We start from the raw sequence: 13,834 nt of genomic DNA, 5'->3' as shown, positions 1-13,834 counted from the left end.
TTGTTGCATAAAAAGCATTTAATCTCCAACAGCGGTTTCAAGGACATAGAAGTGAACACAACCACATTTATAAGACAGACATACCCCACCCCCGTAACAAACAGGTCGCACCTGAACTCACCAGACACACCGGCAGGTAGACGCCAAACTCAGCACCCGGAAGAGAGTTGAGACCTGAGCACGCACACACTGCTGTACTCTGTCACCCGGAAATGACAGGTCCCGGCAGCACTCACCTCCGGTCAGCAGACCGGCGCCGCTCCACGCCCGGCAGCATCCTGGACATCCCTGGGACTGCTGCAGTTCGGATAGAAAAGCAGACCGTCTAAACTCCTGAAAACTAGCAGCGCCGCACTTCTAGTTTTAGGAGTTTAGACGGTCTGCTTTTCTATCCTTAGCGGTCCGGAGATGGACCGCGGTCCGCCAGTTGCCGGTCCCTGGTCTAGAAGCTAATATGGTGTACAAGTTCAGTAATCACAAGGATATAGCACCTTGAGTGTACAATGAAAACTAGGGCACTGTATGGCCTGGCACATACAGTACTTGTGTGGGCTCCTTGGTGCTAGTGGTACCCTGTAATGGAGGAAGGTGTCCAAAGGTGTCCTTACCTGCACTGGACTGTAAGGTAAGTTGGAGTCAGCTCTTTCGCAGCGAGTCCTCCACCAGCCCAGGTTATCTCCCTCTTCTTTGTTTTTCTCCTGGTCTCTTTTCATCTGGCACCACACCTTCTATCTTCCAGGTACTCTTCTTCAATTGTTTTGGTTCTTCTAATTTCCAGTGTTGTCTTTCTCCTTGAAGGTAGCACTTCTTCTCCAGTTGAGCGTGACAACATCTTTCTTCTTGCAGGTAGCACCTCTGCTTGGAGAGCTCTTCTCTGCTCCATCAGCGCTGATGGACTAATGCCACTGCCAGGTCTTTACAGATTTACTATCTATAATGCCAGTAGGCCCTGGTAGTAAAACCAACAAAATAACCAAAATAAGGTTTGCAGTGACGGGTATACATTGAAACTGCATGGACAATACAGGTTGATACAACTTGTGTATACATTTACCTAATAATTGTGGTCTATCAGGGACTAATCTCTGCTACAGCCTTCGGGCCTTTGGAACTTTACTGTCACAGTGGTCCTTATGATTTCTCCACCTGCAATACGCTGACCTTTGAGTGTATGTTGATGTGATAACTGTCCGGCATAGGGACTTGGGGGCAAGGTTCTAATGACCTAATATTTATGGAATGAGAATGTCTTGATTACATAATGTAGTATAAATGGAAGAAAATTATAAACCAAAATGATCCCCTCAGTGCGTCCTTTAGGTATCAAATGACAAATCTTCCAAGCTGAGTACCATAATTAAAATAAGTAATTAAAATCTCATGTTTAATGCATCAGAATACATAATTTATGTCTGTAATGTGGTGATTAAATAAATATGATACAAAATATCAATATACCTGTAGGGCTGTTTTCATAAGGTGTTATATAATGGGAAGGGGGTGATAAGACAGAGAACGGGAATACTACATACTGCATGGTAAAAACAAATAAATACAGCAACCGTGTTCAATACATTTTACGAAAACAAACAGCTGCTAGAAGGATCATTGGACCAGATACAGAATTGCACAGCAGCTGTGTTCTTCTTGTATGCAGCAGCTGTGCAATAATATGGTAATGCATGCAGGGGATGTACATATATATTTATACTGCCAAATCCTCTGATCCTCTGCTTATCAGAAGAGTCGGCATTAAAAGAACCAGCATCGGATCATCTGCGCAGTGATGTGAGGTGAGGATAGGCACTATCAACCTGTATCAACATATTTGGATGCATTCTTAAACCCTTGTGTTCAGCAAATAAGATCTTACCTAAAAGATACCACTATGCTCTTGGACAAATTGAGTAAATTGGGTACTTTTCCCAATGATGTTATTCTTTGTTGTGCAGATGTAGTAGGATTGTACACCTGCATTCCTGATGTGGGAGGAATGCAGGCGGTAAAATCTCTGTTGTAGTCGAGTTTGGTATATGAAGGACCAACAATAACATTTTCCCTTGAATTGTTGTCTCTAGTGTTGCATAGGAATTACTTTATCTTTAATGGTGCCATTTACTTACAGCGACTCAGCGTAGCGATGGGGACGAATGTGGCCCCATCCTACGCCAATAGGAATAATGCTGCTTTTCCACTGCCTAAATGGGTAATGACCCGGTATTTGTAAATGGGTCTATAAACGGGTAAGAGCCATAAAGACCCTTTCCAACTGCAGCTCTTAAACAGTAAATTGCCATTTAAATACAGTTTTTGTCACATTCACATTGTACCGGTTTAAACCACAAGGCAACCAGTTTAAACATGGGCTGCCATATGGAATGGACTTTTCTTGCCCACAGGCCAATCATGTTCTTAACATTTATTATTATTACTAAAAAACGTTTAAGAGCTTTTCTCCACTGGCAAAAAAAAGGCACTTAAACGGGTAAAACTGCTTTTTACCCGTTTAACAAATACCGGTATTTGTTAAATGGGTAAAGCAACCTGGAGCTTTCCCACTGCAGCTCTACCCGTTAAAAAATACTAAAAAAAACAGCAATATACCGTTTAAGAGCTGCAGTGGGAAAGGGGTATGAGATAGATCAAAAACTGTTTTTTTTTTCAGGGGCCCCATGTAGATAAGATCCTGTTATATACACAATTTATTGATGACATACTGATAGTCTGGACGGGGAATGTGGCTGAGTTAGAGGAGATATTTGAAAAACAGAATGTCAGTGAGAGTCCTGTGAAATTCACGTATAAAATAAGTCATCAGGAAGTCAATTTCCTTGATGTAAAAATCAGCATAAACAATAACAAGATTGATATAGCCAGATACGTGAAAGAAACGGACAGGAACACGCTCCTCAGGTTTGAATGCTGCCATCCCACCCCTCTAAAACAAGGTTTGCCTTACTATCAAATGTTGAGAGTGAGGCGAATCACAAGTAATGAAGAACAGGGATTTAGAGACCATGCAAACTAAATTTGAACAATGGGGGTATAAAAAGGAAAATATTGAAAGAACTAAGCAGAAGCTTAGTGCTATGCCCAGAGAAAGAATAATGCAAGGGTCTAAAACTAGGAAACATCAAGATAAAGAGATCCCATGGGTCACCCAGTATGCAAAGGGCAGTGAACAAGTCACAAGGGAAGTAAAAACTTTGTGGCCTATGATTAATACTGATAAGAACTTTAAGTGTTTGAATAATACTAGAATCATGCCAGCATACAAGAGGGGGCGAAATTTAGGCAATTTATTGTTTAAAGTGGATATAACTGAAATGACCAAAAAGGTGACACCGTCACATTTCCTATCCAGGCCAGCGGAATGTTATAAATGCATAGGTTGCACAACCTGCAGCTCTATGCTAGTAGGCAACACAGTTACTCACCCCTATACTGGGGAAAAATTCCGCATTAAGTACCCAGTAACCTTTATATCACATTTTGTGGTATGCGTTCTGTCTTGCCCATGTGGCTTATACTACGTGGGCAAGACAGAATGTCAATTTAAAGAACACATAGCAAACCATCGTATGGCCATCAGACAGGCAGCCAACATTGGCAGTAGTGACCAGCCAGTAGCTCGGCATTGCCTCTTAAAGAACCACAATGTAGCTAGCATCAGAACGAAAATTATAGATCATATCCCTATGCCAGTGAGAGGAGGTAATAGAAGTAAAATGCTCCTGCAGGCAGAATCAAAATGGATCTTCCTACTGGATACTCTATCACTCTATTAGTACTAACCAGCATGGGTTTGTGAAAAATCGTTCATGTCACACTAATCTACTAGGGTTCTATGAGGAGGTTAGCAAAAACCTTGATAATGGAAACGCAGTAGATGTGATTTTCCTAGATTTTGCTAAGGCCTTTGATACTGTCCCACACAAGAGATTGATAAATAAAATGGAGGACCTAGGACTGGCTGAAAATATCTGCAGATGGGAAGGGAATTGGCTGTGTAATAGAGAACAAAGAGTGGTTGTGAACAGTGTCATATCAGATACAATACCAGTACTAAGTGGAGTGCCTCAGGGTTCGGTTTTGGGGCCCATTTTATTTAACATTTTTATTAACGATATTGGGCAGGGGTTACTCAGCAATGTATCCATCTTTGCGGACGATACAAAACTAAGCAAAGTCGTTAAATCATCAGAAGATGTCAATACGCTTCAAAAGGATCTTGCAAATCTAGAGGAGTGGGCTAAAAAGTGGAAGATGAGGTTCAACGTGGATAAATGTAAGGTTGTGCACCTTGGGAGACATAACCAGTGTGCTACTTATAACCTTAGCGGAGATAAATTGGGTATTTCAATACTCGAAAAGGATCCAGAAGTCCAAATAGACAGCAAACTGTAGTGTAGTGCCCATTGCAATGTAGCTACAAAAAAGGCCAACAAAATGTTAGCATGCATTAAAAGGGGCATTGAATCTAGGGACTCAAGGGTAATTATGCCACTGTATAAAGCATTGGTAAGACCTCACCTCGAATACGGTGTACAATTCTGGGCCCCACATTATAAAAAGGACATCATTGAATTGGAAAAAATCCAGAGACGAGCAACAAAGCTTATAAAGGAGAATTTAAGCTATGAGGAGAGATTAAGCAATTTGGGACTATTTACATTAGAAAAGAGACGTTTAAGGGAGGACATGCTCAACATGTACAAGTATATCAGGGGCCAATATAAGGAACTAGCAAACACCCTTTTTTCAACAAGAAAGGAATCTAGGATGCGAGGGCATGAGTATAGATTAGAAGAAAAAAGATTTTGTTCAGCTAGAAGAAAAAATTTCTTTACGGTCAGAGCAGTCAGACTTTGGAACTCTCTTCCTGGAGAAGTGGTGTCGGCAGAGACACTGAATACGTTCAAAATAAGGTTGGACAATTACTTATTGGATAATAACATCCATAGGTACAAATAAGAAATATATTCTGTCTTTACAAGTCTGCTTTCAATAACAACCTAGGTTGAACTAGATGGACGCAAGTCTTTTTTTCAGCCTTACCTTCTATGTAACTATGTAACTATGTAAGGGGCTTATATGAACAGCATGGCCTGTATCACTTTTTATAAGACTTTTCGGTACTTGTATCCTAGCACGGCGCCCACTACACCAATTGCTTAGAGGGCTATTCTGCGTAAAAAAATCACATTGCATCGCATGGGCCATTTTAGTGGCATGCAATGCGATGCAATTTTTTTTTAGTTAATTTATTCACTGATCATGTCCACAGGGCCATCTCATCGCATGGCATCGCACCTCCCGCGGGGCACGCTGCGCTTGCGTGGATAGTGGGGGGGTCATTCAAACCTAATTGCATGCCATACAAGTGTCTGGCATGGCATGGCACCCCAGAAAACACATGCAATTTTGCGGGAGGTGCAATGCCATGCGACGAGATGGCCTGGGGACATGAGCAGTGAATAAATTAACTAAAAAAAAATGCGATGCGATTTCCCTACGGTGCCGTACGTAGGGAAAGTGGGCGCCGTGCTAGGAAACAAGTACTGATTTTTCTATAGAAATTTCACTTTGTTTAGGATTTATTTCTGTGAAAAATTTGGTTATAACTATGATTGTTTGATATACACAGAAGTTTTATTGTTAGGTACTAGGAGCCATTGCCCCATTATTAGTGCATGCCTGTCATAAGTGTAGTAAGTGACTGACAGCCATGCACGATGCTATGTATAACCTTATGTTTATAACATATATGCCTACTCTACCGCTGCCTACCCTCCCTATTTGCATTACCCTCCCGCTGCCCTGGAAACATACCGGCACCTCCCGTTTTTTGGGTCCCTCAATAAAATCTGGACTGCGCATGTGCGCATCCGGAAACGTAGGGGGCGGGGCTTGTGTGGCAACATCACTGCCGGCCACCGCGGGTGGTTGGTTATATATTCTTGTAGAAGGATGGTAGGATGTTGCTGTCATTCAGAATGCATTTACATAAACAGTAATAGTAGCAGTAAAAGATCTGACTTAAAACACCTACAATAAAACAACTTGCGTGGGGGGGGGGGGTAGTCACGGGGGGTGCCGCGAATTGCAGGAGGGGGGGTCGTGGGGGGTTGGTGACGCGAATCGCGGGAGAGGGGGTCGCGAGCGGGGTACCGCGAATCGTGGGAGGGGGTCGCTGGGGTGCCGCAAATCACCACAAGAAAAAAATCAACACAGAAGGGTCAACACATTAAATGTTGACATAAGTGGGGCACTTCATTGGTGACCATGTCGACACATGAGAATGACTATGAAAACATTCTTAAAATGAAAAATAAATCTTCAAAAACTCATGTCAACCTTTTTCATCGTTGACCATAGCCGTGTCAGTGTTTTGCAGGTGCCATTTGATCCTGGGGTTGCTGTGATTGTAAATGTGATCATTGATAAATGGGCCCCTTAGCCGCCTCTCTGGCGGGCCAAACTCATTTTTATGCTCCAGGCCCAACCCGGGGAAACTCCTGTCATTCATACAGTATGACAGCGATAAGAAGGCAGAGCTCAGTACGCAATCCCGGTTGCCGGTGATTGAACATCCTACTTGCTTCCCTAGAATGTGTAGGAATAGCCTACTCTTCTGTGGCTGCGGGGAACAAGTGTGCTCCAGATACACTCAGAAATTCAGAGGAAACCAGCGGGCACAGTATATTACATACAGATGGAGCCGGCCTTGTTTTTGGAGGGGTTGGCGGCAGAATCGCCAGCCGCCATCCCCCGCCATCTGCTCTGCGAAAGGGGACACCTCGTGCGTCTCACACGCACGCGCGTCTCAGTTTCCGGGCGGCGGGAATCCTGTCGCCCCGCCGCCCAGAAACTGAGACGCGTGTGCGTGTGAGACGCGTGTGCGTGTGAGACGCACGCGTGTCTCAGTCAGATGGAGCGCCTCGCTGCTGGCGGATCACCAGCGGAGACAGTCTGGCGATTCGCCAGCAAGAGGGAGCCCGGCTCCATCTGTACATAATATGTTTATATGTGCTAAGCGGTTCCCCCCTGCACTATATAGTCAGTGCTGCAGCTTGTGCTGATCGAATTGCAAGTGTAATTTGCAGTGCGAATTTACTGTCAGAAAGACTGTAGAAGACAGCTTGTCTGGCTGTAAACAGCATAAACTCACCAGGCTATGGCAGGAATCCTTAGCTTGCACACTGGAGTTGGGCAGAGGGGTTCGGCTTGCTTGATTGACAGGTGGCTGATTTGCATGAAGATCACTGATAGGCTGGTTTGAAGTCAGAGGCACGGATTGATGGATAGATGATACTGCTTCCAGAAAATTCTGCCTCTTTCTTCTGGAATCGTTGGACTGTTGACGTTGGACTGTTGAGTAGTAAGATTTTCAGAGAAATTGTAAAGCTTTATATCTATTTCTATTTTTCAATTTGCTTTTACTATTTATCCAATTTCTTCCTTTTTCAATAAAGATTAATCTTTACCCCTGTATTTCTTTTCACATCTAAACCTTGCTACTTTACTTGAATTTAGGCCTAAACGGTCGGCGGGGGCCCCCCGCCAGATATGCTGGGTCTGTTGAGGCGCCTGCCACTGATGTTAGAGCCAGGGCTAGGCCGCCCAGCAGAGGTGGGGAGCGGGGACTTTCTCCCTCACCTAGGCGGCGTTTTGCCTCACCTCCCATGGGCGCCCGCATCAGCCACCCCCCCCCCCCGGGGCTGTCACCGGGCGTCGCGGGGTTAACCGGAGGGATACAGTACCTCACCAGTCCGGTGGATGCTGGAGGGCGGCATCTGGAGCCAGTGCGGCGGGGACGGAGTTCCGGGGCATCAGGCAGTAGAGCCGGAGGAGGCGGACGGGTCTCCTGTCCCCGTCCGCATCATTAGCGGGTGTCGCTCTGCGGCTCCCGGCAGCAGCGTCACCACGGATCGCATGCAGGAGGAGGACGCCGGGATTACTCCGGGGCGCCTCCTGCACGCTCTTCTAGGCGGGCATTAGTTAGCGGCGGGCAGCGGGCTAGAACGTCCCGGGCTGCCCGCCAATTTCATAACTTGGGGAGGGTGCAGTGCCGATGAGCACTGAGGCCAATGTTGCGGCGGCTACCATTAGAGGGGGCCGCCGTAGGGGTATGGACTGGAGAGGGCTAGGAATGGTGCCACACAGGCAAGGATCAGCCTGTGGCGCCATCTTGTGGCATAAGGAATGCTGTAGGCCAGGCTTGTCCAACCCGCGGGCCGCATGCGGCCCAGGTCCGCTAGTAATGCGGCCCAATGCAATAAAACCTGCTGGGAACAGGCTTCAATGGGGCATGATGTTTCTTCTGAAGCCCGGTCCCAGCAGTCCTTTGCGGAGGTGCGCGGGTGACGTCACCGCGCACTGACATACAGCGCTTACAGGATGGTCAGTCGCCAAAAGGAGTTGGTGGAGGCTGGCACTTAACGTGCAGTCGGCGGCCATAGGGAGATAAGGCGGCATATCTGGCGGCATAAAGACTGGGTCCTGCTGCAGTGCAGAATGTGAAGGGGCGGACGGCGCAGCAAAAATAGTAAGTCAGAATTAATACAGGTGGGGTGGCGTGGTTTGGGGGGTGGTGAAGAAGAGGAACTGTGGGGGCATATGTGTCATATGGCACTGTGGGGGCATATGTGCCATATGGCACTGTGGGGGCATGTGTCATATGGCACTGTGGGGGCATATGTGTCATATGGCACTGTGGGGGCATATGTGTCATCTGGCACTGTGGGGGCATATGTGTCATCTGGCACTGTGGGGGCATATGTGTCATCTGGCACTGTGGGGGCATATGTGTCATCTGGCACTGTGGGGGCATGTGTGTCATCTGGCACTGTGGGGGCATGTGTGTCATCTGGCACTATGGGGGCATATGTGTCATATGGCACTGTGGGGGCATATGTGTCATATGGCACTGTGGGGGCATATGTGTCATATGGCACTGTGGGGGCATATGTGTTATCTGGCACCCTGTGTCAGAATGTGAATTTACTCTTTCAATGGTCCTGGTGACACAGCTCAACACTGGGATGTAGGAGGGTCCGAAGGAGCCAGGCACCTATCCTAAAGCTTTAGAGGGTAGGCTCCTCCCCTACTGCATCCCTGGACTCTTCAGTTCGTGTTAGGTGCCCACTGGAGTGGGTGCTATTCTAAAGGGCTGCAGGAGCAGCCGAAGAATTAGAGTAGTTAGGGAATTTTTTATTGTTTTATTAACTTTCACCCTAGCTAGGTAGGCACAGTGTGAGGATTCTCATAGTGAATCCTCACACTGCTAGCGCAGCAGGAGCTGACAGAAGCGCGTCCTGTCAGCTCACTGTGCACAGGGGAGACACTGTCTGGTCTCCCTGTGCAGCGCTTACAGCCTCTTCTAAGAGGCTGCCTGGGCTCCAGAGTACCCTGAAACCGGCTCCACGTTTAGGTGGGGATCATGGGGGACAGGCGCTCCGTGATGGCGGCGGCCATTTTATGCGGAGCTTACACGCTGAGCTCCTATATGAGAGGACAGCAGCGTTGTGACAGGCATGTTCCAAGTGGTCCCCAGTCGAGGGGGAGACACTGGAACTAGGAAATCCTACCTAAGGAGCGGCTGGCTGGGGGTGGTTGGCGCCAAAAGGTCACGGACCCCGCAGCAGCAGGGACTTGTGGTCTCTTCCTTCACTCTGACTTTGGCGCCTTTCAGAACGCTTGCAGCAGAGCTGAGCTGGCTTACTGATCCTGGCAGAGTGACTTGGATTTCCTGGGCATCGCTTCCCCGCAGTTGAAACCAACAGACAGATAAGTGATTGGGTGCATTGGCTCTGTATAAACGCTTGTACATTGTTAGCACTGTATATATTTATATATATTTCACTTGCATCATGTCTGAGCATCAGGCTGTGGTTTTGGGGGAGGGAGCTCTTAGTGCACTGAGCGCGTGCAATGTTTGCACACTAAAATTTGTCCCTGAGCAGATGGCCAAGGGGGTCTTATGTATTACTTGCGCTGATGTGAGACCCATGGGGAGTGAACCCCATAGGGCAGAGCAGATGGAACCTGCGTGGGCCAGGGCCCTAGGCAGGTCAGTAAACGCTTTGGTGCAGCTTTTGGACAGGCAGAGTGATGGGCTGGTAGAATCACAGAGACCTATGCCATCATCTCAGCAGTCGTCTGGCTCCTTGCCTCTTACCCAGGCAGATCCTGCGCTGATTCAGGTGATGCAGGATACTGCTAAGGGGATCAACAGGTTCAGTGAAATGCTAGACAAAATGGATGATGTTGCAGGGACCCCTAGAAGGTCTTATGCTATGCCTACTGTGGTAGAGGAGGAAGAGGGAGCGTATACTGACATCCCCTGGGATCAGGGTGATGATTTGGAAGAGACCTCTGCTGCTGGTATAGAGGATCTCATTGTAGCTGTGAAGCAGGCTTTAAAGCTGTCTGTGGAGGATAAGACTCCTGTTAAAGGTGTTTTTAAGCGACAGCGGAAGGAGTCTGTTACTTTTCCTTCAGATGAGGGGTTACAGGAATTGTTAGAAGGGGCTTAGAAAACTCCTGATAAGAGGCTACAGATGCCTACGCGATTCCTTAGTCTGTACCCCATGCCAGAGTCTCATGCGGAGCTCTGGGAAAAGGTCCCAGTTGTGGACGCTTCAGTGGCACGTTTGTCCAAGGCTACTGTATTACCAGTACAGGGCGGTGCAGCTTTTAAAGATTCTGTGGATAAAAAGCTGGAGGGTAACCTCAAGGCTATCTTTGAAGGGGTGGGGTTTACCTTACGGCCCCTTATTGCTTCAGCCTGGGTCTCTAAGGCCATGATAGAGTGGGCTGGTGATTTATGCACCATGCTGCAGGCTGATCCTGGTGCGTTACTGCTTGCAGAAAAGATTAAGGCTGCTGCAGAATATGCAGTGGAAGCAGAGGAGGAAGCTATTAAAATGGCGACCAGAGTGTCCACAGTCTCCATTAATGCCAGGAGAGTGCTTTGGCTTAAAGCCTGGGAAGCGGACAATGAGTCCAAGAAGGCTCTGGAAACATTAGCCTTCAAAGGAAAGGTACTCTTTGGTACCGAATTAGAGGAGATTATAAAACAGGCCACGGGCGGCAAAAGTACATTCCTGCCGGCCTCCTCAGCAAAGCAGACGTCCAGATTTTCTGCTTTTAGGCCGTCCTTTCGGCCCTCCCCTAGAGGTGGTGCGTCCTTTCGAGGACAGTCTTTCAGGGGAAGGTTTCAGTCCTCTAGAGGCAAGACACAAAAGTCCAAATTTGGCTCTTTTCACAAGAAGCCTGCCGCAAAGGGAGAGGACAAACCCTCCGCATGACTGTCAGGGGATATGCCCGACAGTGATAAAAGTGAGTCTCACACTCTTCAGGGACGCTTGGGCTTCTCTAGGCCAGGATGCCTGGGCGTTAGATATTATAACACAGGGTTACAAAATCCCTTTCAGAGGGCCGCCTCCGAAGAGGTTCATCCCCACATCCTTGCCAAAGCTGGCGCTCCTTCGCACAGCTCTCATGAGAGCGGCTCATTCCCTGTTGGAAAAAGGGGTGGTTACTCCAGTTCCCAGGGCAGAGTGGAAGAAAGGCTTTTACTCCACGCTGTTCCTGGTGCCCAAACCAGACGGGTCTTTCAGACCAATACTAAATTTGAAATCCCTAAATGTTCATCTATGGGTAGACCATTTCAAAATGGAGTCCTTACGGTCAGTACTACTGAGTCTGGACCAGGGAGAATTTTTGGCGTCCATGGATGTCCAGGACGTATATCTGCACGTTCCTATACACCCGGAACATCAGACCTTGCTGAGGTTTGCCATAGGAGACCTGCATTTACAATTCCGGGCGTTACCCTTTGGGCTAGCAACCGCGCCAAGGGTATTCACAAAGATAATGTCAGTAATGGCGGCGGGGCTGAGGCTCAGGGGAATCACAGTAATACCCTATTTGGACGATCTCCTGTTCAAAGCAGAGTCAGCAGCCATGCTTCAGAGGCACTTGACAGAGGCCATCAGTTTTTTGCAGGCTCACGGCTGGATTTTAAATTTGCAAAAATCTCAGTTAGTACCATCACAGAGGCTCCATTTCTTGGGAGTCATACTGGATACCCATCTACATCGGGTATTTCTCCCAGAGGAAAAGGCCAGGGATCTGGTCACCTTAGTCCAGGAGATTCTCAGGGCTCGGAGCATTTCGGTTTGGAGGTGCCTCAAGCTCCTGGGGAAAATGGTGGCGTCATTCGAGACGCTTCAATTTGCCAGGTTCCACTCTCGGAACTTCCAATGGAACATTTTGTCAGCATGGTCAGGAAACACTCTGACCATGAAGTCCGAGATGATAGTGCTGTCTTCGGACACTCGAGACTCCTTGAAATGGTGGACAGAAGTAGACTCTCTTCAGTGGGGTCGGTCATTACAGACCTGGGACTGGTTGGTAGTAACTACCGATGCCAGCCTCAGGGGATGGGGAGCAGTAGTCCTGGATCTCAGGCTGCAGGGCCTGTGGACGGCAGAGGAATCAGCGTTACCAATCAACATCTTGGAGCTGAGAGCTGTCTGGAAAGTGATTTCCTTGGCAGGAGACAGATTAAGGAACCTCCCTTTGAGGATTCAGACCGACAATGCCACAGCTGTGGCGTATCTGAATCACCAGGGAGGTACACGCAGCAAATTGGCCATGTGGGAGGTTTCCAGAATCTTTCTATGGGCGGAACAGAATGTTCCAGCGGTATCGGCTATTTTCATTCCAGGAGTAGAGAATATAGAAGCCGACTTCCTGAGCAGGGAGGAGCTCAAGGAAGGGGAATGGAGCCTACACCCTCAGGTGTTTCAACAGATCACTTGGAAATGGGGAACTCCGGATGTGGACCTGATGGCATCCAGGTTCAATCATCAGGTGCCCAGGTTCTATTCCAGAATGAGGGATCCACTAGCGGAGGCAGTGGATGCCATGACTTCTCAATGGCAGGGGGATCTTCTTTATGCATTTCCTCCAGTACCAATGTTAGCGAGACTTTTGAAAAGAATACAGGACCAGAAGGTTCCGGTGATTCTTGTGGCCCCAGATTGGCCAAGGAGGTCCTGGTACTCCAGGCTTCAGAGGTTGTCTGTGGACTCGTGGCGTCTGCCTCGGAGACCAGATCTGCTAAGACAGGGCCCATTCAATCACCTGGATTCCGATCGATTGATTTTGACGGCCTGGCTATTGAAGCCGCCATTTTGAAAAGAAAAGGATTTTCTGAGGCAGTAGTACAGACTATGATTAAAGCCAGGAAGGCTGTATCTTCGGCAAATTATTATAGAGTCTGGAAGACGTACATCAGATGGTGTGAGAGACGAAAGGCTCACACATCTCACTTCAAGTTAGCAAGAATGTTGGAGTTCTTACAAGATGGTTTTTCATCAGGCCTAAGCCTTCAATCATTGAAGGTACAGATTTCGGCCTTATCCATCTATTTCCAAAAAAGGATAGCCATTTTGCCGGAGATTCAAACCTTTTTACAAGGGGTATCTAGATTGAAACCCCCTTACAAGCAACCAGTAGCGCCTTGGGACCTGTCACTGGTTTTGGATTGCCTTCAGAAGGCACCTTTTGAGCCTTTGAGGTCGGCGGACTTTAAGTTTCTCACGTGGAAGCTAGTGTTTTTGTTAGCAGTAGCATCTGCTAAAAGAGTATCAGAGTTGGGAGCCTTGTCATGCAAATCTCCCTTCTTAATTTTTCATAATGACAGGGCTGTTCTTAGAACAGTGCCTCAGTTTTTACCGAAGGTAGTCTCTGCCTTCCATTTAAATCAGGAGATAGTTCTACCTGTGTTTCAACCCCCACAGGGTTCTAAGAAGGGGGACAA

At 47.5% G+C, this 13,834-nt stretch overlaps 2 long non-coding RNA genes across 2 annotated transcripts in view; one reads left to right on the top strand and one right to left on the bottom strand.

Annotated features, from left to right (window-relative positions):
* Nucleotides 1–435: 435 nt before the first annotated feature.
* Nucleotides 436–7,367, bottom strand: LOC146072299 (uncharacterized). The gene is made up of 3 exons (XR_014473043.1): nt 7,172–7,367; nt 1,055–1,225; nt 436–949 (listed from the first exon to the last, which is right to left on the bottom strand). It is a non-coding gene; the product is annotated as an uncharacterized LOC146072299 (long non-coding RNA).
* The window catches only part of LOC146072300 (uncharacterized), a 32,734-nt gene continuing 26,254 nt past the window's right edge, over nt 7,355–13,834 (top strand). The window contains exon 1 of the long non-coding RNA XR_014473044.1: nt 7,355–7,381. This is a non-coding gene — a long non-coding RNA (uncharacterized LOC146072300). The remainder of the gene's footprint in view (nt 7,382–13,834) is intronic.

This window comes from Crinia signifera, chromosome 4, assembly GCF_055691185.1.
Source record: "Crinia signifera chromosome 4, ASM5569118v1, whole genome shotgun sequence".
Classification (NCBI taxonomy): domain Eukaryota; kingdom Metazoa; phylum Chordata; class Amphibia; order Anura; family Myobatrachidae; genus Crinia; species Crinia signifera.
The sequence above is the reverse complement of the archived record's forward strand: the minus strand, read 5'-3'. Positions and strand labels throughout refer to the sequence as shown.